This window comes from Pseudophryne corroboree, chromosome 3 (assembly GCF_028390025.1).
Source record: "Pseudophryne corroboree isolate aPseCor3 chromosome 3, aPseCor3.hap2, whole genome shotgun sequence".
NCBI lineage: Eukaryota > Metazoa > Chordata > Amphibia > Anura > Myobatrachidae > Pseudophryne > Pseudophryne corroboree.
Genome location: NC_086446.1, coordinates 145,972,699 through 145,998,989, shown reverse-complemented (window position 1 = coordinate 145,998,989; position 26,291 = coordinate 145,972,699). Strand labels below are relative to the sequence as shown.

Below are 26,291 nucleotides of genomic sequence, written 5' to 3'. Positions count from 1 at the left end.
ATGTGCAAAACATGGGACGTGCTGGAATTTGCCCATATTTAATGCACACACAATATTGCTGGCGTTGTCCGATGCCACAAATCCACAGGAGAGTCCAATTGGGGTAAGCCATTCTGCGATGATCTTCCTCAGTTGCCGTAAGAGGTTTTCAGCTGTGTGCGTATTCTGGAAAGCGGTGATACAAAGCGTAGCCTGCCTAGGAAAGAGTTGGCATTTGCGAGATGCTGCTACTGGTGCCGCCGCTGCTGTTCTTGCGGCGGGAGTCCATACACCTACCCAGTGGGCTGTCACAGTCATATAGTCCTGACCCTGCCCTGCTCCACTTGTCCACATGTCCGTGGTTAAGTGGACATTGGGTACAACTGCATTTTTTAGGACACTGGTGAGTCTTTTTCTGACGTCCGTGTACATTCTCGGTATCGCCTGCCTACAGAAGTGGAACCTAGATGGTATTTGGTAACGGGGGCACACTGCCTCAATAAATTGTCTAGTTCCCTGTGAACTAACGGCGGATACCGGACGCACGTCTAACACCAACATAGTTGTCAAGGACTCAGTTATCCGCTTTGCAACAGGATGACTGCTGTGATATTTCATCTTCCTCGCAAAGGACTGTTGGACAGTCAATTGCTTACTGGAAGTAGTACAAGTGGGCTTACGACTTCCCCTCTGGGATGACCATCGACTCCCAGCAGCAACAACAGCAGCGCCAGCAGCAGTAGGCGTTACACGCAAGGATGCATCGGAGGAATCCCAGGCAGGAGAGGACTCGTCAGAATTGCCAGTGACATGGCCTGCAGGACTATTGGCATTCCTGGGGAAGGAGGAAATTGACACTGAGGGAGTTGGTGGGGTGGTTTGTGTGAGCTTGGTTACAAGAGGAAGGGATTTACTGGTCAGTGGACTGCTTCCGCTGTCGGCCCAAGTTTTTGAACTTGTCACTGACTTATTATGAATGCGCTGCAGGTGACGTATAAGGGAGGATGTTCCGAGGTGGTTAACGTCCTTACCCCTACTTATTACAGCTTGACAAAGGGAACACACGGCTTGACACCTGTTGTCCGCATTTCTGGTGAAATACTTCCACACCGAAGAGCTGATTTTTTTGGTATTTTCACCAGGCATGTCAACGGCCCTATTCCTCCCACGGACAACAGGTGTCTCCCCGGGTGCCTGACTTAAACAAACCACCTCACCATCAGAATCCTCCTGGTCAATTTCCTCCCCAGCGCCAGCAACACCCATATCCTCCTCATCCTGGTGTACTTCAACACTGACATCTTCAATCTGACTATCAGGAACTGGACTGCGGGTGCTCCTTCCAGCACTTGCAGGGGGCGTGCAAATGGTGGAAGGCGCATGCTCTTCACGTCCAGTGTTGGGAAGGTCAGGCATCGCAACCGACACAATTGGACTCTCCTTGTGGATTTGGGATTTCGAAGAACGCACAGTTCTTTGCGGTGCTACTGCTTTTGCCAGCTTGAGTCTTTTCATTTTTCTAGCGAGAGGCTGAGTGCCTCCATCCTCATGTGAAGCTGAACCACTAGCCATGAACATAGGCCAGGGCCTCAGCCGTTCCTTGCCACTCCGTGTGGTAAATGGCATATTGGCAAGTTTACGCTTCTCCTCCAACAATTTTATTTTAGGTTTTGGAGTCCTTTTTTTACTGATATTTGGTGTTTTGGATTTGACATGCTCTGTACTATGACATTGGGCATCGGCCTTGGCAGACGACGTTGCTGGCATTTCATCGTCTCGGCCATGACTAGTGGCAGCAGCTTCAGCACGAGGTGGAAGTGGATCTTGATCTTTCCCTAATTTTGGAACCTCAACATTTTTGTTCTCCATATTTTAATAGGCACAACTAAAAGGCACCTCAGGTAAACAATGGAGATGGATGGATACTAGTATACAATTATGGATGGACTGCCGAGTGCCGACACAGAGGTAGCTACAGCCGTGGACTACCGTACTGTACTGTGTCTGCTGCTAATATAGACTGGTTGATAAAGAGATGTAGTAGTAGTATGTATGTATAAAGAAGAAAGAAAAAAAAACCACGGGTAGGTGGTATACAATTATGGACGGACTGCCGAGTGCGAACACAGAGGTAGCTACAGCCGTGGACTACCGTACTGTACTGTGTCTGCTGCTAATATAGACTGGTTGATAAAGAGATGTAGTAGTAGTATGTATGTATAAAGAAGAAAGAAAAAAAAAACCACGGGTAGGTGGTATACAATTATGGACGGACTGCCCAGTGCCGACACAGAGGTAGCTACAGCCGTGGACTACCGTACTGTACTGTGTCTGCTGCTAATATAGACTGGTTGATTAAGAGATGTAGTAGTAGTATGTATGTATAAAGAAGAAAGAAAAAAAAACCACGGGTAGGTGGTATACAATTATGGACGGACTGCCGAGTGCCGACACAGAGGTAGCTACAGCCGTGGACTACCGTACTGTACTGTGTCTGCTGCTAATATAGACTGGTTGATAAAGAGATGTAGTAGTAGTATGTATGTATAAAGAAGAAAGAAAAAAAAACCACGGGTAGGTGGTATACAATTATGGACGGACTGCCCAGTGCTGACACAGAGGTAGCTACAGCCGTGGACTACCGTACTGTACTGTGTCTGCTGCTAATATAGACTGGTTGATAAAGAGATGTAGTAGTAGTATGTATGTATAAAGAAGAAAGAAAAAAAAACCACGGGTAGGTGGTATACAATTATGGACGGACTGCCCAGTGCCGACACAGAGGTAGCTACAGCCGTGGACTACCGTACTGTACTGTGTCTGCTGCTAATATAGACTGGTTGATAAAGAGATGTAGTAGTAGTAGTATGTATGTATAATATAAAGAAGAAAGAAAAAAAAACCACGGGTAGGTGGTATACAATTATGGACGGACTGCCCAGTGCCGACACTGAGGTAGCTACAGCCGTGGACTACCGTACTGTACTGTGTCTGCTGCTAATATAAACTGGTTGATAAAGAGATGTAGTAGTAGTATGTATGTATAAAGAAGAAAGAAAAAAAAACCACGGGTAGGTGGTATACAATTATGGACGGACTGCCCAGTGCCGACACAGAGGTAGCTACAGCCGTGGACTACCGTACTGTACTGTGTCTGCTGCTAATATAGACTGGTTGATAAAGAGATGTAGTAGTAGTATGTATGTATAAAGAAGAAAGAAAAAAAAACCACGGGTAGGTGGTATACAATTATGGACGGACTGCCGAGTGCCGACACAGAGGTAGCTACAGCCGTGAACTACCGTACTGTGTCTGCTGCGACTGGATGATAAATAATTATATAAAAAATATATATATATCACTACTGCAGCCGGACAGGTATATATTATATAATGACGGACCTGCTGGACACTGTCTGTCAGCAGAATGAGTTTTTTATAGTATAAAAAAAAAAAACACCACACAAGTGAAGTCACACGACGAGTGTTTAACTTTTTCAGGCAATCACAATATAGTATACTATACTACTAACTATACTGGTGGTCAGTGTGGTCAGGTGGTCACTGGTCAGTCACACTGGCAGTGGCACTCCTGCAGCAAAAGTGTGCACTGTTTAATTTTAATAATAATATGTACTCCTGGCTCCTGCTATAACCTATAACTGGCACTGCAGTGCTCCCCAGTCTCCCCCACAATTATAAGATGTGTGAGCTGAGCACAGTCAGATACGAGTGTTTAACTTTTTCAGGCAATCACAATATAGTATACTATACTACTAACTATACTGGTGGTCAGTGTGGTCAGGTCACTGGTCAGTCACACTGGCAGTGGCACTCCTGCAGCAAAAGTGTGCACTGTTTAATTTTAATAATAATATGTACTCCTGGCTCCTGCTATAACCTATAACTGGCACTGCAGTGCTCCCCAGTCTCCCCCACAATTATAAGATGTGTGAGCTGAGCACAGTCAGATATATACATAGATGATGCAGCACACTGGGCTGAGCAGTGCACACAGATATGGTATGTGACTGAGTCACTGTGTATCGTTTTTTTCAGGCAGAGAACGGATATATTAAAAAAAACTGCACTGTCTGGTGGTCACTGTGGTCAGTCACTAGTAAACTCTGCACTCTCTACAGTTCTACAGTACTCCTAAGCTCCAGTAAATCAGGTCAATCTCTCTCTCTCTTCTAATCTAAATGGAGAGGACGCCAGCCACGTCCTCTCCCTATCAATCTCAATGCACGTGTGAAAATGGCGGCGACGCGCGGCTCCTTATATAGAATCCGAGTCTCGCGAGAATCCGACAGCGTCATGATGACGTTCGGGCGCGCTCGGGTTAACCGAGCAAGGCGGGAAGATCCGAGTCGCTCGGACCCGTGAAAAAAAACATGAAGTTCGTGCGGGTTCGGATTCAGAGAAACCGAACCCGCTCATCTCTAATATCTACACGGTATAGCCCTGAATTTTCCAATGCGTAGCTCTTTGCAAAAGAGAGATATTGGCAAGGAAAAGCTGTCTTGTACCTTTGCATTTTTCTCGCAAACGAAGGACACTAGAAAGAAAATTTTAAAGCCTCCTGTTAGGCCATCATTTACACGGCATAGCCCTGAATTTTCCAATGCGCAGCTCTTTGCAAAAGAGAGATATTGGCAAGGAAAAGCTGTCTTGTACCTTTGCATTTTTCTCCCAAACGAAGGACACTAGAAAGAAAATTTTAAAGCCTCCTGTTAGGCCATCATCTACATTGCTGTACTCTGCTGCACATGTAAGTGCAAGAGATCCTGAAGCACTCACTCATCATGGGAAAGTACCAATGTGTTTCTTCGTTGGTTGATGGAAGAAACATTTTACAAAAACTCTCCAGATTATTGACTTTTTAAAGTTTTTCTAGGAAACGTTTTAGATGAATGCTTATTAGCCTTTGTCAGTATGGACTTTTGCAAAGTGTCTCTGTGGCGCAATCAGTTAGTGTGCACGGCTATTAACCAAAAGGTTGGTGGTTCAATCCCACCCAGGGACGTAATTGACCTTGTTATCAGATTTTGGTGATCTTTAAGTAGACAAGTCAAAATTTCAAACGCCCTGTTCTGGTGTAGGGTACCTGGCCTTCTCTGATGTAATCAGAGTTAGATTTGATTCAGTGATTTTATAAAAACAGCTAGGAAGCACAATTTAGCAGTGGGTTGCAGAGAAAAAGAAATATGCTGGCAAAAAAAAATCCAATTGAGTGATTAAACAGCTCTTAATTTTCTGGCTTTATTTTTATGCTAACAAATTTGTTCTCTGAAAAGTGTCCACAAAGCCAAGTCTCTGATTAACACCTTTGTAAGGATGGTTTTTCACCTATTATAAAATTAAACTTGCTTCATTGGAAAGGCAGCAAGATGCATCCTCATTTCAATGTCTACTGAAATAATACAGGTTGACACCAGGAAACATTAACGCCACTGCATCCTTGCTGCTTTCTCATGTGGAAGTCTGTTTAATGTGAAAACAAGGTGATATCTAATTAGCACACAGGTAAGGAATTAAGAAAATCTTTATTTAAGGGTGAAGATGTTTCTCACAAAATCGTTGCCCCAATGCATCATTGAAATTCAAGCTGGAAAGATGATTTTAATATATCACTTGTACATTTTGTATTGCTCTTCTGGTGACAATGTAGTTTGTTTTTGTCAATTACCATTTTAATAATAGGGTAAAGAAAATTAAGTGGATTTTTAAAAGAAAACAATACTTTCAATATACTATTAAAACAAATTAAAATGGTAAAAGTTATTGTACTTTAATGAAAAATAAAAGAGCAAAAATATCAATCCCAGTTTTGGATTACTTTAATTAACAAAAAAATGCATATAGCAGAGGATAGTTTTAATCTGCCTACCTCTGGGTTATGGGCCCAGCATGCTTCCATTGCAGTACTCTGCTGCACATGTAAGTGCAAGAGATCCTGAAGCACTCACTCATCATGGGAAAGTACCAATGTGTTTCTTCGTTGGTGGATGGAAGAAACATCTTACAAAAACTCTCCAGATTATTGACTTTTTAAAGTTTTTCTAGGAAACGTTTTAGATGAATGCTTATTAGCCTTTGTCAGTATGTACTTTTGCAAAGTGTCTCTGTGGCGCAATCAGTTAGTGTGTACGGCTATAAACCAAAAGGTTGGTGGTTCAATCCCACCCAGGGACGTAATTGACCTTGTTATCAGATTTTGGTGATCTTTAAGTAGACAAGTCAAAATTTCAAACCCCCTGTTCTGGTGTAGGGTACCTGGCCTTCTCTGATGTAATCAGAGTTAGATTTGATTCAGTGATTTTATAAAAACAGCTAGGAAGCACAATTTAGCAGTGAGTTGCAGAGAAAAAGAAATATGCTGGCAAAAAAATCCAATTGAGTGATTAAACAGCTCTTAATTTTCTGGCTTTATTTTTATGCTAACAAATTTGTTCTCTGAAAAGTGTCGACAAAGCCAAGTCTCTGATTAACACCTTTGTAGGGATGGTTTTTCACCTATTACTAAATTAAACTTGCTTCATTGGAAAGGCAGCAAGATGCATCCTCATTTCAATGTCTACTGAAATAATACGGGTTGATACCAGGAAACATTAATGCCACTGCATCCTTGCTGATTTCTCATGTGGAAGTCTGTTTAATGTGAAAACAAGGTGATATCTAATTAGCACACAGGTAAGGAATTAAGAAAATCTTTATTTAAGGGTGAAGATGTTTCTCACAAAATCGTTGCCCCAATGCATCATTGAAATTCAAGCTGGAAAGATGATTTTAATATATCACTTGTACATTTTGTATTGCTCTTCTGGTGACAATGTAGTTTGTTTTTGTCAATTACCATTTTAATAATAGGGTAAAGAAAATTAAGTGGCTTTTTAAAAGAAAACAATACTTTCAATATACTATTAAAACAAATTAAAATGGTAAAAGTTATTGTACTTTAATGAAAAATAAAAGAGCAAAAATATCAATCCCAGTTTTGGATTACTTTAATTAACAAAAAAAAATGCATATAGCAGAGGATAGTTTTAATCTGCCTACCTCTGGGTTATGGGCCCAGCATGCTTCCATTGCAGTACTCTGCTGCACATGTAAGTGCAAGAGATCCTGAAGCACTCACTCATCATGGGAAAGTACCAATGTGTTTCTTCGTTGGTGGATGGAAGAAACATCTTACAAAAACTCTCCAGATTACTGACTTTTTAAAGTTTTTCTAGGAAACGTTTTAGATGAATGCTTATTAGCCTTTGTCAGTATCCACTTTTGCAAAGTGTCTCTGTGGTGCAATCAGTTAGTGTGTTTGGCTACTAACCAAAAGGTTGGTGGTTCAATCCCACCCAGGGATGTAAGTGACCTTGTGATCAGGTTTTGGTGATCTTTAAGTGGACAAGTCAAAATTTCAAACCCCCTGTTATGATGTAGGGTACCTGGCCTTCTCTGATGTAATCAGAGTTAGATTTGATTAAGTGATTTTATAAAAAACAGCTAGGAAGCACAATTTAGCAGTGGGTTGCAGAGAAAAAAAATATGCTGGCAGAAAAATCCAATTGAGTGATTAAACAGCTCTTCATTTTCTGGCTTTATTTTTATGCTAACAAATTTGTTCTCTGAAAAGTGTCCACAAAGCCAAGTCTCTGATGAACACTTATGTAAGGATGGTTTTTCACCTATTACTAAATTAAACTTGCTTCATTGGAAAGGCAGCAAGATGCATCCTCATTTCAATGTCTACTGAAATAATACAGGTTGACACCAGGAAACATTAACGCCACTGCATCCTTGCTGCTTTCTCATGTAGAAGTCTGTTTAATGTGAAAACAAGGTGATATCTAATTAGCACACAGGTAAGGAATTAAGAAAATCTTTATTTAAGGGTGAAGATGTTTCTCACAAAATCGTTGCCCCAATGCATCATTGAAATTCAAGCTGGAAAGATGATTTTAATATATCACTTGTACATTTTGTATTGCTCTTCTGGTGACAATGTAGTTTGTTTTTGTCAATTACCATTTTAATAATAGGGTAAAGAAAATTAAGTGGATTTTTGAAAGAAAACAATACTGTCAATATACTATTAAAACAAATTAAAATGGTAAAAGTTATTGTACTTTAAGTAAACATAAAATAGCTAACATATCAATCCCAGTTTTGGATTACTTTAATTAAAGAAAAAAATGCATATAGCAGAGGATAGTTTCAATCTGCCTACCTCTGGGTAATGGGCCCAGCATGCTTCCATTGCAGTACTCTGCTGCACATGTAAGTGCAAGAGATCCTGAAGCACTCACTCATCATGGGAAAGTACCAATGTGTTTCTTCGTTGGTTGATTTAAGAAAATTCTTACAAAAACTCTCCAGATTATTGACTTTTTAAAGTTTTTCTAGGAAACGTTCTAGATGAATGCTTATGAGCCTTTGTCAGGATGTACTTTTTGCAAAGTGTCTCTGTGGCGCAATCGGTTACTGTGTCTGGCTACTAACCAAAAGGTTGGTGGTTCAATCCCACCCAGGGACATAATTGACCTTGTGATCAGGTTTTGGTGATCTTTAAGTAGACAAGTCAAAATTTCAAACCCCCTCTTATGGTGTAGAGTACCTGGCCTTCTCTGATGTAATCAGAGTTAGATTTGATTCAGTGATTTTATAAAAACAGCTAGGAAGCACAATTTAGCAGTGAGTTGCAGAGAAAAAGAAATATGCTGGCAAAAAAATCCAATTGAGTGATTAAACAGCTCTTAATTTTCTGGCTTTATTTTTATGCTAACAAATTTGTTCTCTGAAAAGTGTCGACAAAGCCAAGTCTCTGATTAACACCTTTGTAGGGATGGTTTTTCACCTATTACTAAATTAAACTTGCTTCATTGGAAAGGCAGCAAGATGCATCCTCATTTCAATGTCTACTGAAATAATACGGGTTGATACCAGGAAACATTAATGCCACTGCATCCTTGCTGATTTCTCATGTGGAAGTCTGTTTAATGTGAAAACAAGGTGATATCTAATTAGCACACAGGTAAGGAATTAAGAAAATCTTTATTTAAGGGTGAAGATGTTTCTCACAAAATCGTTGCCCCAATGCATCATTGAAATTCAAGCTGGAAAGATGATTTTAATATATCACTTGTACATTTTGTACTGCTCTTCTGGTGACAATGTAGTTTGTTTTTGTCAATTACCATTTTAATAATAGGGTAAAGAAAATTAAGTGGCTTTTTAAAAGAAAACAATACTTTCAATATACTATTAAAACAAATTAAAATGGTAAAAGTTATTGTACTTTAATGAAAAATAAGAGAGCAAAAATATCAATCCCAGTTTTGGATTACTTTAATTAACAAAAAAAATGCATATAGCAGAGGATAGTTTTAATCTGCCTACCTCTGGGTTATGGGCCCAGCATGCTTCCATTGCAGTACTCTGCTGCACATGTAAGTGCAAGAGATCCTGAAGCACTCACTCATCATGGGAAAGTACCAATGTGTTTCTTCGTTGGTGGATGGAAGAAACATCTTACAAAAACTCTCCAGATTACTGACTTTTTAAAGTTTTTCTAGGAAACGTTTTAGATGAATGCTTATTAGCCTTTGTCAGTATCCACTTTTGCAAAGTGTCTCTGTGGCGCAATCAGTTAGTGTGTTTGGCTACTAACCAAAAGGTTGGTGGTTCAATCCCACCCAGGGATGTAAGTGACCTTGTGATCAGGTTTTGGTGATCTTTAAGTGGACAAGTCAAAATTTCAAACCCCCTGTTATGATGTAGGGTACCTGGCCTTCTCTGATGTAATCAGAGTTAGATTTGATTAAGTGATTTTATAAAAAACAGCTAGGAAGCACAATTTAGCAGTGGGTTGCAGAGAAAAAAAATATGCTGGCAGAAAAATCCAATTGAGTGATTAAACAGCTCTTCATTTTCTGGCTTTATTTTTATGCTAACAAATTTGTTCTCTGAAAAGTGTCCACAAAGCCAAGTCTCTGATGAACACCTATGTAAGGATGGTTTTTCACCTATTACTAAATTAAACTTGCTTCATTGGAAAGGCAGCAAGATGCATCCTCATTTCAATGTCTACTGAAATAATACAGGTTGACACCAGGAAACATTAACGCCAATGCATCCTTGCTGCTTTCTCATGTGGAAGTCTGTTTAATGTGAAAACAAGGTGATATCTAATTAGCACACAGGTAAGGAATTAAGAAAATCTTTATTTAAGGGTGAAGATGTTTCTCACAAAATCGTTGCCCCAATGCATCATTGAAATTCAAGCTGGAAAGATGATTTTAATATATCACTTGTACATTTTGTATTGCTCTTCTGGTGACAATGTAGTTTGTTTTTGTCAATTACCATTTTAATAATAGGGTAAAGAAAATTAAGTGGATTTTTGAAAGAAAACAATACTGTCAATATACTATTAAAACAAATTAAAATGGTAAAAGTTATTGTACTTTAAGTAAACATAAAATAGCTAACATCAATCCCAGTTTTGGATTACTTTAATTAACAAAAAAAATGCATATAGCAGAGGATAGTTTCAATCTGCCTACCTCTGGGTAATGGGCCCAGCATGCTTCCATTGCAGTACTCTGCTGCACATGTAAGTGCAAGAGATCCTGAAGCACTCACTCATCATGGGAAAGTACCAATGTGTTTCTTCGTTGGTTGATTTAAGAAAATTCTTACAAAAACTCTCCAGATTATTGACTTTTTAAAGTTTTTCTAGGAAACGTTCTAGATGAATGCTTATTAGCCTTTGTCAGTATGTAATTTTTGCAAAGTGTCTCTGTGGCGCAATCGGTTAGTGTGTCTGGCTACTAACCAAAAGGTTGGTGGTTCAATCCCACCCAGGGACATAATTGACCTTGTGATCAGGTTTTGGTGATCTTTAAGTAGACAAGTCAAAATTTCAAACCCCATTTTATGGTGTAGGGTACCTGGCCTTCTCTGATGTAATCAGAGTTAGATTTGATTCAGTGATTTTATAAAAAACAGCTAGGAAGCACAATTTAGCAATGGATTGCAGAGAAAAAAAATATGCTGGCAGAAAAATCCAATTGAGTGATTAAACAGCTCTTCATTTTCTGGCTTTATTTTTATGCTAACAAATTTGTTCTCTAAAAGTGTCCACAAAGCCAAGTCTCTGATTAACACCTTTGTAGGGATGGTTTTTCACCTATAACTAAATTAAACTTGCTTCATTGGAAAGGCAGCAAGATGCATCCTCATTTCAATGTCTACTGAAATAATACAGGTTGACACCAGGAAACATTAACGCCACTGCATCCTTGCTGCTTTCTCATGTAGAAGTCTGTTTAATGTGAAAACAAGGTGATATCTAATTAGCACACAGGTAAGGAATTAAGAAAATCTTTATTTAAGGGTGAAGATGTTTCTCACAAAATCGTTGCCCCAATGCATCATTGAAATTCAAGCTGGAAAGATGATTTTAATATATCACTTGTACATTTTGTATTGCTCTTCTGGTGACAATGTAGTTTGTTTTTGTCAATTACCATTTTAATAATAGGGTAAAGAAAATTAAGTGGATTTTTGAAAGAAAACAATACTGTCAATATACTATTAAAACAAATTAAAATGGTAAAAGTTATTGTACTTTAAGTAAACATAAAATAGCTAACATATCAATCCCAGTTTTGGATTACTTTAATTAAAGAAAAAAATGCATATAGCAGAGGATAGTTTCAATCTGCCTACCTCTGGGTAATGGGCCCAGCATGCTTCCATTGCAGTACTCTGCTGCACATGTAAGTGCAAGAGATCCTGAAGCACTCACTCATCATGGGAAAGTACCAATGTGTTTCTTCGTTGGTTGATTTAAGAAAATTCTTACAAAAACTCTCCAGATTATTGACTTTTTAAAGTTTTTCTAGGAAACGTTCTAGATGAATGCTTATGAGCCTTTGTCAGGATGTACTTTTTGCAAAGTGTCTCTGTGGCGCAATCGGTTACTGTGTCTGGCTACTAACCAAAAGGTTGGTGGTTCAATCCCACCCAGGGACATAATTGACCTTGTGATCAGGTTTTGGTGATCTTTAAGTAGACAAGTCAAAATTTCAAACCCCCTCTTATGGTGTAGAGTACCTGGCCTTCTCTGATGTAATCAGAGTTAGATTTGATTCAGTGATTTTATAAAAACAGCTAGGAAGCACAATTTAGCAGTGAGTTGCAGAGAAAAAGAAATATGCTGGCAAAAAAATCCAATTGAGTGATTAAACAGCTCTTAATTTTCTGGCTTTATTTTTATGCTAACAAATTTGTTCTCTGAAAAGTGTCGACAAAGCCAAGTCTCTGATTAACACCTTTGTAGGGATGGTTTTTCACCTATTACTAAATTAAACTTGCTTCATTGGAAAGGCAGCAAGATGCATCCTCATTTCAATGTCTACTGAAATAATACGGGTTGATACCAGGAAACATTAATGCCACTGCATCCTTGCTGATTTCTCATGTGGAAGTCTGTTTAATGTGAAAACAAGGTGATATCTAATTAGCACACAGGTAAGGAATTAAGAAAATCTTTATTTAAGGGTGAAGATGTTTCTCACAAAATCGTTGCCCCAATGCATCATTGAAATTCAAGCTGGAAAGATGATTTTAATATATCACTTGTACATTTTGTACTGCTCTTCTGGTGACAATGTAGTTTGTTTTTGTCAATTACCATTTTAATAATAGGGTAAAGAAAATTAAGTGGCTTTTTAAAAGAAAACAATACTTTCAATATACTATTAAAACAAATTAAAATGGTAAAAGTTATTGTACTTTAATGAAAAATAAGAGAGCAAAAATATCAATCCCAGTTTTGGATTACTTTAATTAACAAAAAAAATGCATATAGCAGAGGATAGTTTTAATCTGCCTACCTCTGGGTTATGGGCCCAGCATGCTTCCATTGCAGTACTCTGCTGCACATGTAAGTGCAAGAGATCCTGAAGCACTCACTCATCATGGGAAAGTACCAATGTGTTTCTTCGTTGGTGGATGGAAGAAACATCTTACAAAAACTCTCCAGATTACTGACTTTTTAAAGTTTTTCTAGGAAACGTTTTAGATGAATGCTTATTAGCCTTTGTCAGTATCCACTTTTGCAAAGTGTCTCTGTGGCGCAATCAGTTAGTGTGTTTGGCTACTAACCAAAAGGTTGGTGGTTCAATCCCACCCAGGGATGTAAGTGACCTTGTGATCAGGTTTTGGTGATCTTTAAGTGGACAAGTCAAAATTTCAAACCCCCTGTTATGATGTAGGGTACCTGGCCTTCTCTGATGTAATCAGAGTTAGATTTGATTAAGTGATTTTATAAAAAACAGCTAGGAAGCACAATTTAGCAGTGGGTTGCAGAGAAAAAAAATATGCTGGCAGAAAAATCCAATTGAGTGATTAAACAGCTCTTCATTTTCTGGCTTTATTTTTATGCTAACAAATTTGTTCTCTGAAAAGTGTCCACAAAGCCAAGTCTCTGATGAACACCTATGTAAGGATGGTTTTTCACCTATTACTAAATTAAACTTGCTTCATTGGAAAGGCAGCAAGATGCATCCTCATTTCAATGTCTACTGAAATAATACAGGTTGACACCAGGAAACATTAACGCCAATGCATCCTTGCTGCTTTCTCATGTGGAAGTCTGTTTAATGTGAAAACAAGGTGATATCTAATTAGCACACAGGTAAGGAATTAAGAAAATCTTTATTTAAGGGTGAAGATGTTTCTCACAAAATCGTTGCCCCAATGCATCATTGAAATTCAAGCTGGAAAGATGATTTTAATATATCACTTGTACATTTTGTATTGCTCTTCTGGTGACAATGTAGTTTGTTTTTGTCAATTACCATTTTAATAATAGGGTAAAGAAAATTAAGTGGATTTTTGAAAGAAAACAATACTGTCAATATACTATTAAAACAAATTAAAATGGTAAAAGTTATTGTACTTTAAGTAAACATAAAATAGCTAACATCAATCCCAGTTTTGGATTACTTTAATTAACAAAAAAAATGCATATAGCAGAGGATAGTTTCAATCTGCCTACCTCTGGGTAATGGGCCCAGCATGCTTCCATTGCAGTACTCTGCTGCACATGTAAGTGCAAGAGATCCTGAAGCACTCACTCATCATGGGAAAGTACCAATGTGTTTCTTCGTTGGTTGATTTAAGAAAATTCTTACAAAAACTCTCCAGATTATTGACTTTTTAAAGTTTTTCTAGGAAACGTTCTAGATGAATGCTTATTAGCCTTTGTCAGTATGTAATTTTTGCAAAGTGTCTCTGTGGCGCAATCGGTTAGTGTGTCTGGCTACTAACCAAAAGGTTGGTGGTTCAATCCCACCCAGGGACATAATTGACCTTGTGATCAGGTTTTGGTGATCTTTAAGTAGACAAGTCAAAATTTCAAACCCCATTTTATGGTGTAGGGTACCTGGCCTTCTCTGATGTAATCAGAGGTAGATTTGATTCAGTGATTTTATAAAAAACAGCTAGGAAGCACAATTTAGCAATGGATTGCAGAGAAAAAAAATATGCTGGCAGAAAAATCCAATTGAGTGATTAAACAGCTCTTCATTTTCTGGCTTTATTTTTATGCTAACAAATTTGTTCTCTAAAAGTGTCCACAAAGCCAAGTCTCTGATTAACACCTTTGTAGGGATGGTTTTTCACCTATAACTAAATTAAACTTGCTTCATTGGAAAGGCAGCAAGATGCATCCTCATTTCAATGTCTACTGAAATAATACAGGTTGACACCAGGAAACATTAACGCCACTGCATCCTTGCTGCTTTCTCATGTAGAAGTCTGTTTAATGTGAAAACAAGGTGATATCTAATTAGCACACAGGTAAGGAATTAAGAAAATCTTTATTTAAGGGTGAAGATGTTTCTCACAAAATCGTTGCCCCAATGCATCATTGAAATTCAAGCTGGAAAGATGATTTTAATATATCACTTGTACATTTTGTATTGCTCTTCTGGTGACAATGTAGTTTGTTTTTGTCAATTACCCTTTTAATAATAGGGTAAAGAAAATTAAGTGGATTTTTTTAAGAAAACTATAATGTCAATACACTATTAAAACAAATTAAAATGGTAAAAGTTATTGTACTTTAAGTAAAAATAAAAGAGCTAAAATATCAATCCCAGTTTTGGATTACTTTAATTAAAAAAAAATGCATATAGCAGAGGATAGTTTTAATCTGCCTACCTCTGGGTTATGGGCCCAGCATGCTTCCATTGCAGTACTCTGCTGCACATGTAAGTGCAAGAGATCCTGAAGCACTCACTCATCATGGGAAAGTACCAATGTGTTTCTTCGTTGGTTGATCTAAGAAACATCTTACAAAAACTCTCCAGATTATTGACTTTTTAAAGTTTTTCTAGGAAACGTTCTAGATGAATGCTTATTAGCCTTTGTCAGTATCCACTTTTGCAAAGTGTCTCTGTGGTGCAATCAGTTAGTATGTCCGGCTACTGTCAAAAAGGTTGGTGGTTCAATCCCACCCAGGGACATAATTGACCTTGTTATCAGATTTTGGTGATCTTTAAGTAGACAAGTCAAAATTTCAAACCCCCTGTTATGGTGTAGGGTACCTGGCCTTCTCTGATGTAATCAGAGTTAGATTTGATTCAGTGATTTTATAAAAACAGCTAGGAAGCACAATTTAGCAGTGGGTTGCAGAGAAAAAGAAATATGCTGGCAAAAAAAATCCAATTGAGTGATTAAACAGCTCTTAATTTTCTGGCTTTATTTTTATGCTAACAAATTTGTTCTTTGAAAAGTGTCCACAAAGCCAAGTCTCTGATTAACACCTTTGTAGGGATGGTTTTTCACCTATTACTAAATTAAACTTGCTTCATTGGAAAGGCAGCAAGATGCATCCTCATTTCAATGTCTACTGAAATAATACAGGTTGACACCAGGAAACATTAACGCCACTGTATCCTTGCTGCTTTCTCATGTGGAAGTCTGTTTAATGTGAAAACAAGGTGATATCTAATTAGCACACAGGTAAGGAATTAAGAAAATCTTTATTTAAGGGTGAAGATGTTTCTCACAAAATCGTTGCCCCAATGCATCATTGAAATTCAAGCTGGAAAGATGATTTTAATATATCACTTGTACATTTTGTATTGCTCTTCTGGTGACAATGTAGTTTGTTTTTGTCAATTACCATTTTAATAATAGGGTAAAGAAAATTAAGTGGATTTTTGAAAGAAAACTATACTGTCAATATACTATTAAAACAAATTAAAATGGTAAAAGTTATTGTACTGTAAGTAAAAATAAAAGAGCCAACATATCAATCCCAGTTTTGGATTACTTTAATTAACAAAAAAAAATGCATATAGCAGAGGATAGTTTCAATCTGCCTACCGTTGGGTTATGGGCCCAGCATGCTTCCATTGCTGTACTCTGCTGCACATGTAAGTGCAAGAGATCCTGAAGCACTCACTCATCATGGGAAAGTACCAATGTGTTTCTTCGTTGGTTGATGGAAGAAACATCTTACAAAAACTCTCCAGATTATTGACTTTTTAAAGTTTTTCTAGGAAACGTTTTAGATGAATGCTTATTAGCCTTTGTCAGTATGGACTTTTGCAAAGTGTCTCTGTGGCGCAATCAGTTAGTGTGCATGGCTATTAACCAAAAGGTTGGTGGTTCAATCCCACCCAGGGACGTATTTGACCTTGTTATCAGATTTTGGTGATCTTTAAGTAGACAAGTCAAAATTTCAAACCCCCTGTTCTGGTGTAGGGTACGTGGCCTTCTCTGATGGAGTTAGATTTGATTCAGTGATTTTATAAAAACAGCTAGGAAGCACAATTTAGCAGTGGGTTGCAGAGAAAAAGAAATATGCTGGCAAAAAAATCCAATTGAGTGATTAAACAGCTCTTCATTTTCTGGCTTTATTTTTATGCTAACAAATTTGTTCTCTGAAAAGTGTCCACAAAGCCAAGTCTCTGATTAACACCTTTGTAAGGATGGTTTTTCACCTATTACTAAATTAAACTTGCTTCATTGGAAAGGCAGCAAGATGCATCCTCATTTCAATGTCTACTGAAATAATACAGGTTGACACCAGGAAACATTAACGCCACTGCATCCTTGCTGCTTTCTCATGTGGAAGTCTGTTTAATGTGAAAACAAGGTGATATCTAATTAGTACACAGGTAAGGAATTAAGAAAATCTTTATTTAAGGGTGAAAATGTTTCTCACAAAATCGTTGCCCCAATGCATCATTGAAATTCAAGCTGGAAAGATGATTTTAATATATCACTTGTACATTTTGTATTGCTCTTCTGGTGACAATGTAGTTTGTTTTTGTCAATTACCATTTTAATAATAGGGTAAAGAAAATTAAGTGGATTTTTAAAAGAAAACAATACTTTCAATATACTATTAAAACAAATTAAAATAGTAAAAGTTATTGTACTTTAATGAAAAATAAAAGAGCAAAAATATCAATCCCAGTTTTGATTACTTAAATTAACAAAAAAAATGCATATAGCAAAGGATAGTTTCAATCTGCCTACCTCTGGGTTATGGGCCCAGCATGCTTCCATTGCAGTACTCTGCTGCACATGTAAGTGCAAGAGATCCTGAAGCACTCACTCATCATGGGAAAGTACCAATGTGTTTCTTCGTTGGTGGATGGAAGAAACATCTTACAAAAACTCTCCAGATTATTGACTTTTTAAAGTTTTTCTAGGAAACGTTTTAGATGAATGCTTATTAGCCTTTGTCAGTATGTACTTTTGAAAAGTGTCTCTGTGGTGCAATCAGTTAGTGTGTATGGCTATAAACCAAAAGGTTGGTGGTTCAATCCCACCCAGGGACGTAATTGACCTTGTTATCAGATTTTGGTGATCTTTAAGTAGACAAGTCAAAATTTCAAACCCCCTCTTATGGTGTAGGGTACCTGGCCTTCTCTGATGTAATCAGAGTTAGATTTGATTCAGTGATTTTATAAAAACAGCTAGGAAGCACAATTTAGCAGTGGGTTGCAGAGAAAAAGAAATATGCTGGCAAAAAAATCCAATTGAGTGATTAAACAGCTCTTAATTTTCTGGCTTTATTTTTATGCTAACAAATTTGTTCTTTGAAAAGTGTCCACAAAGCCAAGTCTCTGATTAACACCTTTGTAGGGATGGTTTTTCACCTATTACTAAATTAAATTTGCTTCATTGGAAAGGCAGCAAGATGCATCCTCATTTCAATGTCTACTGAAATAATACGGGTTGACACAAGGAAACATTAACGCCACTGCATCCTTGCTGCTTTCTCATGTGGAAGTCTGTTTAATGTGAAAACAAGGTGATATCTAATTAGCACACAGGTAAGGAATTAAGAAAATCTTTATTTAAGGGTGAAGATGTTTCTCACAAAATCGTTGCCCCAATGCATCATTGAAATTCAAGCTGGAAAGATGATTTTAATATATCACTTGTACATTTTGTATTGCTCTTCTGGTGACAATGTAGTTTGTTTTTGTCAATTACCCTTTTAATAATAGGGTAAAGAAAATTAAGTGGATTTTTTAAAGAAAACTATACTGTCAATATACTATTAAAACAAATTAAAATGGTAAAAGTTATTGTACTTTAAGTAAAAATAAAAGAGCAAAAATATCAATCCCAGTTTTGATTTCTTAAATTAACAAAAAAAAATGCATATAGCAAAGGATAGATTCAATCTGCCTACCTCTGGGTTATGGGCCCAGCATGCTTCCATTGCAGTACGCTGCTGCACATGTAAGTGCAAGAGATCCTGAAGCACTCAGTCATCATGGGAAAGTACCAATGTGTTTCTTCGTTGGTTGATGGAAGAAACATCTTACAAAAACTCTCCAGATTATTGACTTTTTAAAGTTTTTCTAGGAAACGTTTTAGATGAATGCTTATTAGCCTTTGTCAGTATGGACTTTTGCAAAGTGTCTCTGTGGCGCAATCAGTTAGTGTGCACGGCTATTAACCAAAAGGTTGGTGGTTCAATCCCACCCAGGGATGTATTTGACCTTGTTATCAGATTTTGGTGATCTTTAAGTAGACAAGTCAAAATTTCAAACCCCCTCTTATGGTGTAGGGTACCTGGCCTTCTCTGATGTAATCAGAGTTAGATTTGATTCAGTGATTTTATAAAAACAGCTAGGAAGCACAATTTAGCAGTGGGTTGCAGAGAAAAAGAAATATGCTGGCAAAAAAATCCAATTGAGTGATTAAACAGCTCTTCATTTTCTGGCTTTATTTTTATGCTAACAAATTTGTTCTCTGAAAAGTGTCCACAAAGCCAAGTCTCTGATTAACACCTTTGTAAGGATGGTTTTTCACCTATTACTAAATTAAACTTGCTTCATTGGAAAGGCAGCAAGATGCATCCTCATTTCAATGTCTACTGAAATAATACAGGTTGACACCAGGAAACATTAACGCCACTGCATCCTTGCTGCTTTCTCATGTGGAAGTCTGTTTAATGTGAAAACAAGGTGATATCTAATTTGCACACAGGTAAGGAATTAAGAAAATCTTTATTTAAGGGTGAAAATGTTTCTCACAAAATCGTTGCCCCAATGCATCATTGAAATTCAAGCTGGAAAGATGATTTTAATATATCACTTGTACATTTTGTATTGCTCTTCTGATGACAATGTAGTTTGTTTTTGTCAATTACCATTTTAATAATAGGGTAAAGAAAATTAAGTGGATTTTTAAAAGAAAACAATACTTTCAATATACTATTAAAACAAATTAAAATGGTAAAAGTTATTGTACTTTAATGAAAAATAAAAGAGCAAAAATATCAATCCCAGTTTTGGATTACTTTAATTAACAAAAAAAAATGCATATAGCAGAGGATAGTTTTAATCTGCCTACCTCTGGGTTATGGGCCCAGCATGCTTCCATTGCAGTACTCTGCTGCACATGTAAGTGCAAGAGATCCTGAAGCACTCACTCATCATGGGAAAGTACCAATGTGTTTCTTCGTTGGTGGATGGAAGAAACATCTTACAAAAACTCTCCAGATTATTGACTTTTTAAAGTTTTTCTAGGAAACATTTTAGATGAATGCTTATTAGCCTTTGTCAGTATGTACTTTTGCAAAGTGTCTCTGTGGCGCAATCAGTTAGTGTGTACGGCTATAAACCAAAAGGTTGGTGGTTCAATCCCACCCAGGGACGTAATTGACCTTGTTATCAGATTTTGGTGATCTTTAAGTAGACAAGTCAAAATTTCAAACCCCCTCTTATGGTGTAGGGTACCTGGCCTTCTCTGATGTAATCAGAGTTAGATTTGATTCAGTGATTTTATAAAAACAGCTAGGAAGCACAATTTAGCAGTGGGTTGCAGAGAAAAAGAAATATGCTGGCAAAAAAATCCAATTGAGTGATTAAACAGCTCTTCATTTTCTGGCTTTATTTTTATGCTAACAAATTTGTTCTCTGAAAAGTGTCCACAAAGCCAAGTCTCTGATTAACACCTTTGTAAGGATGGTTTTTCACCTATTGCTAAATTAAACTTGCTTCATTGGAAAGGCAGCAAGATGCATCCTCATTTCAATGTCTACTGAAATAATACAGGTTGACACCAGGAAACATTAACGCCACTGCATCCTTGCTGCTTTCTCATGTGGAAGTCTGTTTAATGTGAAAACAAGGTGATATCTAATTAGCACACAGGTAAGGAATTAAGAAAATCTTTATTTAAGGGTGAAAATGTTTCTCACAAAATCGTTGCCCCAATGCATCATTGAAATTCAAGCTGGAAAGATGATTTTAATATATCACTTGTACATTTTGTATTGCTCTTCTGATGACAATGTAGTTTGTTTTTGTCAATTACCATTTTAATAATAGGGTAAAGAAAATTAAGTGGATTTTTAAAAGAAAACAATACTTTCAATATACTATTAAAACAAATTAAAATGGTAAAAGTTATTGTACTTTAATGAAAAATAAAAGAGCAAAAATATCAATCCCAGTTTTGGATTACTTTAATTAACAAAAAAAATGCATATAGCAGAGGATAGTTTTAATCTGCCTACCTCTGGGTTATGGGCCCAGCATGCTTCCATTGCAGTACTCTGCTGCACATGTAAGTGCAAGAGATCCTGAAGCACTCACTCATCATGGGAAAGTACCAATGTGTTTCTTCGTTGGTGGATGGAAGAAACATCTTACAAAAACTCTCCAGATTATTGACTTTTTAAAGTTTTTCTAGGAAACGTTTTAGATGAATGCTTATTAGCCTTTGTCAGTATGTACTTTTGCAAAGTGTCTCTGTGGCGCAATCAGTTAGTGTGTACGGCTATAAACCAAAAGGTTGGTGGTTCAATCCCACCCAGGGACGTAATTGACCTTGTTATCAGATTTTGGTGATCTTTAAGTAGACAAGTCAAAATTTCAAACCCCCTCTTATGGTGTAGGGTACCTGGCCTTCTCTGATGTAATCAGAGTTAGATTTGATTCAGTGATTTTATAAAAACAGCTAGGAAGCACAATTTAGCAGTGGGTTGCAGAGAAAAAGAAATATGCTGGCAAAAAAATCCAATTGAGTGATTAAACAGCTCTTAATTTTCTGGATTTATTTTTATGCTAACAAATTTGTTCTTTGAAAAGTGTCCACAAAGCCAAGTCTCTGATTAACACCTTTGTAGGGATGGTTTTTAACCTATTACTAAATTAAATTTGCTTCATTGGAAAGGCAGCAAGATGCATCCTCATTTCAATGTCTACTGAAATAATACGGGTTGACACAAGGAAACATTAACGCCACTGCATCCTTGCTGCTTTCTCATGTGGAAGTCTGTTTAATGTGAAAACAAGGTGATATCTAATTAGCACACAGGTAAGGAATTAAGAAAATCTTTATTTAAGGGTGAAGATGTTTCTCACAAAATCGTTGCCCCAATGCATCATTGAAATTCAAGCTGGAAAGATGATTTTAATTTATCACTTGTACATTTTGTATTGCTCTTCTGGTGACAATGTAGTTTGTTTTTGTCAATTACCCTTTTAATAATAGGGTAAAGAAAATTAAGTGGATTTTTTAAAGAAAACTATACTGTCAATATACTATTAAAACAAATTAAAATGGTAAAAGTTATTGTACTTTAAGTAAAAATAAAAGAGCAAAAATATCAATCCCAGTTTTGATTACTTAAATTAACAAAAAAAAATGCATATAGCAAAGGATAGTTTCAATCTGCCTACCTCTGGGTTATGGGCCCAGCATGCTTCCATTGCAGTACTCTGCTGCACATGTAAGTGCAAGAGATCCTGAAGCACTCAGTCATCATGGGAAAGTACCAATGTGTTTCTTCGTTGGTTGATGGAAGAAACATCTTACAAAAACTCTCCAGATTATTGACTTTTTAAAGTTTTTCTAGGAAACGTTTTAGATGAATGCTTATTAGCCTTTGTCAGTATGTACTTTTGCTAAGTGTCTCTGTGGCGCAATCAGTTAGTGTATATGGCTATTAACCAAAAGGTTGGTGGTTCAATCCCACCCAGGGACGTAATTGACCTTGTTATCAGATTTTGGTGATCTTTAAGTAGACAAGTCAAAATTTCAAACCCCCTCTTATGGTGTAGGGTACCTGGCCTTCTCTGATGTAATCAGAGTTAGATTTGATTCAGTGATTTTATAAAAACAGCTAGGAAGCACAATTTAGCAGTGGGTTGCAGAGAAAAAGAAATATGCTGGCAAAAAAATCCAATTGAGTGATTAAACAGCTCTTCATTTTCTGGCTTTATTTTTATGCTAACAAATTTGTTCTCTGAAAAGTGTCCACAAAGCCAAGTCTCTGATTAACACCTTTGTAAGGATGGTTTTTCACCTATTACTAAATTAAACTTGCTTCATTGGAAAGGCAGCAAGATGCATCCTCATTTCAATGTCTACTGAAATAATACAGGTTGACACCAGGAAACATTAACGCCACTGCATCCTTGCTGCTTTCTCATGTGGAAGTCTGTTTAATGTGAAAACAAGGTGATATCTAATTAGCACACAGGTAAGGAATTAAGAAAATCTTTATTTAAGGGTGAAAATGTTTCTCACAAAATCGTTGCCCCAATGCATCATTGAAATTCAAGCTGGAAAGATGATTTTAATATATCACTTGTACATTTTGTATTGCTCTTCTGGTGACAATGTAGTTTGTTTTTGTCAATTACCATTTTAATAATAGGGTAAAGAAAATTAAGTGGATTTTTAAAAGAAAACAATACTTTCAATATACTATTAAAACAAATTAAAATGGTAAAAGTTATTGTACTTTAATGAAAAATAAAAGAGCAAAAATATCAATCCCAGTTTTGGATTACTTTAATTAACAAAAAAAATGCATATAGCAGAGGATAGTTTTAATCTGCCTACCTCTGGGTTATGGGCCCAGCATGCTTCCATTGCAGTACTCTGCTGCACATGTAAGTGCAAGAGATCCTGAAGCACTCACTCATCATGGGAAAGTACCAATGTGTTTCTTCGTTGGTGGATGGAAGAAACATCTTACAAAAACTCTCCAGATTATTGACTTTTTAAAGTTTTTCTAGGAAACGTTTTAGATGAATGCTTATTAGCCTTTGTCAGTATGTACTTTTGCAAAGTGTCTCTGTGGCGCAATCAGTTAGTGTGTACGGCTATAAACCAAAAGGTTGGTGGTTCAATCCCACCCAGGGACGTAATTGACCTTGTTATCAGATTTTGGTGATCTTTAAGTAGACAAGTCAAAATTTCAAACCCCCTCTTATGGTGTAGGGTACCTGGCCTTCTCTGATGTAATCAGAGTTAGATTTGATTCAGTGATTTTATAAAAACAGCTAGGAAGCACAATTTAGCAGTGGGTTGCAGAGAAAAAGAAATATGCTGGCAAAAAAATCCAATTGAGTGATTAAACAGCTCTTAATTTTCTGGATTTATTTTTATGCTAACAAATTTGTTCTTTGAAAAGTGTCCACAAAGCCAAGTCTCTGATTAACACCTTTGTAGGGATGGTTTTTAACCTATTACTAAATTAAATTTGCTTCATTGGAAAGGCAGCAAGATGCATCCTCATTTCAATGTCTACTGAAATAATACGGGTTGACACAAGGAAACATTAACGCCACTGCATCCTTGCTGCTTTCTCATGTGGAAGTCTGTTTAATGTGAAAACAAGGTGATATCTAATTTGCACACAGGTAAGGAATTAAGAAAATCTTTATTTAAGGGTGAAGATGTTTCTCACAAAATCGTTGCCCCAATGCATCATTGAAATTCAAGCTGGAAAGATGATTTTAATTTATCACTTGTACATTTTGTATTGCTCTTCTGGTGACAATGTAGTTTGTTTTTGTCAATTACCCTTTTAATAATAGGGTAAAGAAAATTAAGTGGATTTTTTAAAGAAAACTATACTGTCAATATACTATTAAAACAAATTAAAATGGTAAAAGTTATTGTACTTTAAGTAAAAATAAAAGAGCAAAAATATCAATCCCAGTTTTGATTACTTAAATTAACAAAAAAAAATGCATACAGCAAAGGATAGTTTCAATCTGCCTACCTCTGGGTTATGGGCCCAGCATGCTTCCATTGCAGTACTCTGCTGCACATGTAAGTGCAAGAGATCCTGAAGCACTCACTCATCATGGGAAAGTACCAATGTGTTTCTTCGTTGGTTGATGGAAGAAACATCTTACAAAAACTCTCCAGATTATTGACTTTCTAAAGTTTTTCTAGGAAACGTTTTAGATGAATGCTTATTAGCCTTTGTCAGTATGTACTTTTGCTAAGTGTCTCTGTGGCGCAATCAGTTAGTGTATATGGCTATTAACCAAAAGGTTGGTGGTTCAATCCCACCCAGGGACGTAATTGACCTTGTTATCAGATTTTGGTGATCTTTAAGTAGACAAGTCAAAATTTCAAACCCCCTCTTATGGTGTAGGGTACCTGGCCTTCTCTGATGTAATCAGAGTTAGATTTGATTCAGTGATTTTATAAAAACAGCTAGGAAGCACAATTTAGCAGTGGGTTGCAGAGAAAAAGAAATATGCTGGCAAAAAAATCCAATTGAGTGATTAAACAGCTCTTCATTTTCTGGCTTTATTTTTATGCTAACAAATTTGTTCTCTGAAAAGTGTCCACAAAGCCAAGTCTCTGATTAACACCTTTGTAAGGATGGTTTTTCACCTATTACTAAATTAAACTTGCTTCATTGGAAAGGCAGCAAGATGCATCCTCATTTCAATGTCTACTGAAATAATACAGGTTGACACCAGGAAACATTAACGCCACTGCATCCTTGCTGCTTTCTCATGTGGAAGTCTGTTTAATGTGAAAACAAGGTGATATCTAATTAGCACACAGGTAAGGAATTAAGAAAATCTTTATTTAAGGGTGAAAATGTTTCTCACAAAATCGTTGCCCCAATGCACCATTGAAATTCAAGCTGGAAAGATGATTTTAATATATCACTTGTACATTTTGTATTGCTCTTCTGGTGACAATGTAGTTTGTTTTTGTCAATTACCATTTTAATAATAGGGTAAAGAAAATTAAGTGGATTTTTAAAAGAAAACAATACTTTCAATATACTATTAAAACAAATTAAAATGGTAAAAGTTATTGTACTTTAATGAAAAATAAAAGAGCAAAAATATCAATCCCAGTTTTGGATTACTTTAATTAACAAAAAAAATGCATATAGCAGAGGATAGTTTTAATCTGCCTACCTCTGGGTTATGGGCCCAGCATGCTTCCATTGCAGTACTCTGCTGCACATGTAAGTGCAAGAGATCCTGAAGCACTCACTCATCATGGGAAAGTACCAATGTGTTTCTTCGTTGGTTGATGGAAGAAACATCTTACAAAAACTCTCCAGATTATTGACTTTTTAAAGTTTTTCTAGGAAACGTTTTAGATGAATGCTTATTAGCCTTTGTCAGTATGTACTTTTGCAAAGTGTCTCTGTGGCGCAATCAGTTAGTGTGTATGGCTATAAACCAAAAGGTTGGTGGTTCAATCCCACCCAGGGACGTAATTGACCTTGTTATCAGATTTTGGTGATCTTTAAGTAGACAAGTCAAAATTTCAAACCCCCTCTTATGGTGTAGGGTACCTGGCCTTCTCTGATGTAATCAGAGTTAGATTTGATTCAGTGATTTTATAAAAACAGCTAGGAAGCACAATTTAGCAGTGGGTTGCAGAGAAAAAGAAATATGCTGGCAAAAAAATCCAATTGAGTGATTAAACAGCTCTTCATTTTCTGGCTTTATTTTTATGCTAACAAATTTGTTCTCTGAAAAG

The 26,291-nt window shown here is 36.8% G+C and overlaps 7 non-coding genes across 7 annotated transcripts; all 7 read left to right on the top strand.

Annotated features, from left to right (window-relative positions):
* Positions 1-8,437: 8,437 nt before the first annotated feature.
* On the top strand, positions 8,438-8,511 carry TRNAS-ACU (transfer RNA serine (anticodon ACU)). The gene has a single exon. It is a non-coding gene; the product is annotated as a tRNA-Ser (tRNA).
* A 1,094-nt stretch (positions 8,512-9,605) lies between these two features.
* Positions 9,606-9,679, top strand: TRNAS-ACU (transfer RNA serine (anticodon ACU)). Its single transcript has one exon. It is a non-coding gene; the product is annotated as a tRNA-Ser (tRNA).
* A 1,093-nt stretch (positions 9,680-10,772) lies between these two features.
* TRNAS-ACU (transfer RNA serine (anticodon ACU)) lies at positions 10,773-10,846 on the top strand. Its single transcript has one exon. It is a non-coding gene; the product is annotated as a tRNA-Ser (tRNA).
* Positions 10,847-11,940: 1,094 nt separating this feature from the next.
* On the top strand, positions 11,941-12,014 carry TRNAS-ACU (transfer RNA serine (anticodon ACU)). The gene has a single exon. It is a non-coding gene; the product is annotated as a tRNA-Ser (tRNA).
* A 1,094-nt stretch (positions 12,015-13,108) lies between these two features.
* TRNAS-ACU (transfer RNA serine (anticodon ACU)) lies at positions 13,109-13,182 on the top strand. Its single transcript has one exon. It is a non-coding gene; the product is annotated as a tRNA-Ser (tRNA).
* A 1,093-nt stretch (positions 13,183-14,275) lies between these two features.
* TRNAS-ACU (transfer RNA serine (anticodon ACU)) lies at positions 14,276-14,349 on the top strand. The gene has a single exon. It is a non-coding gene; the product is annotated as a tRNA-Ser (tRNA).
* Positions 14,350-25,948: 11,599 nt separating this feature from the next.
* On the top strand, positions 25,949-26,022 carry TRNAY-AUA (transfer RNA tyrosine (anticodon AUA)). The gene has a single exon. It is a non-coding gene; the product is annotated as a tRNA-Tyr (tRNA).
* Positions 26,023-26,291: the final 269 nt, after the last annotated feature.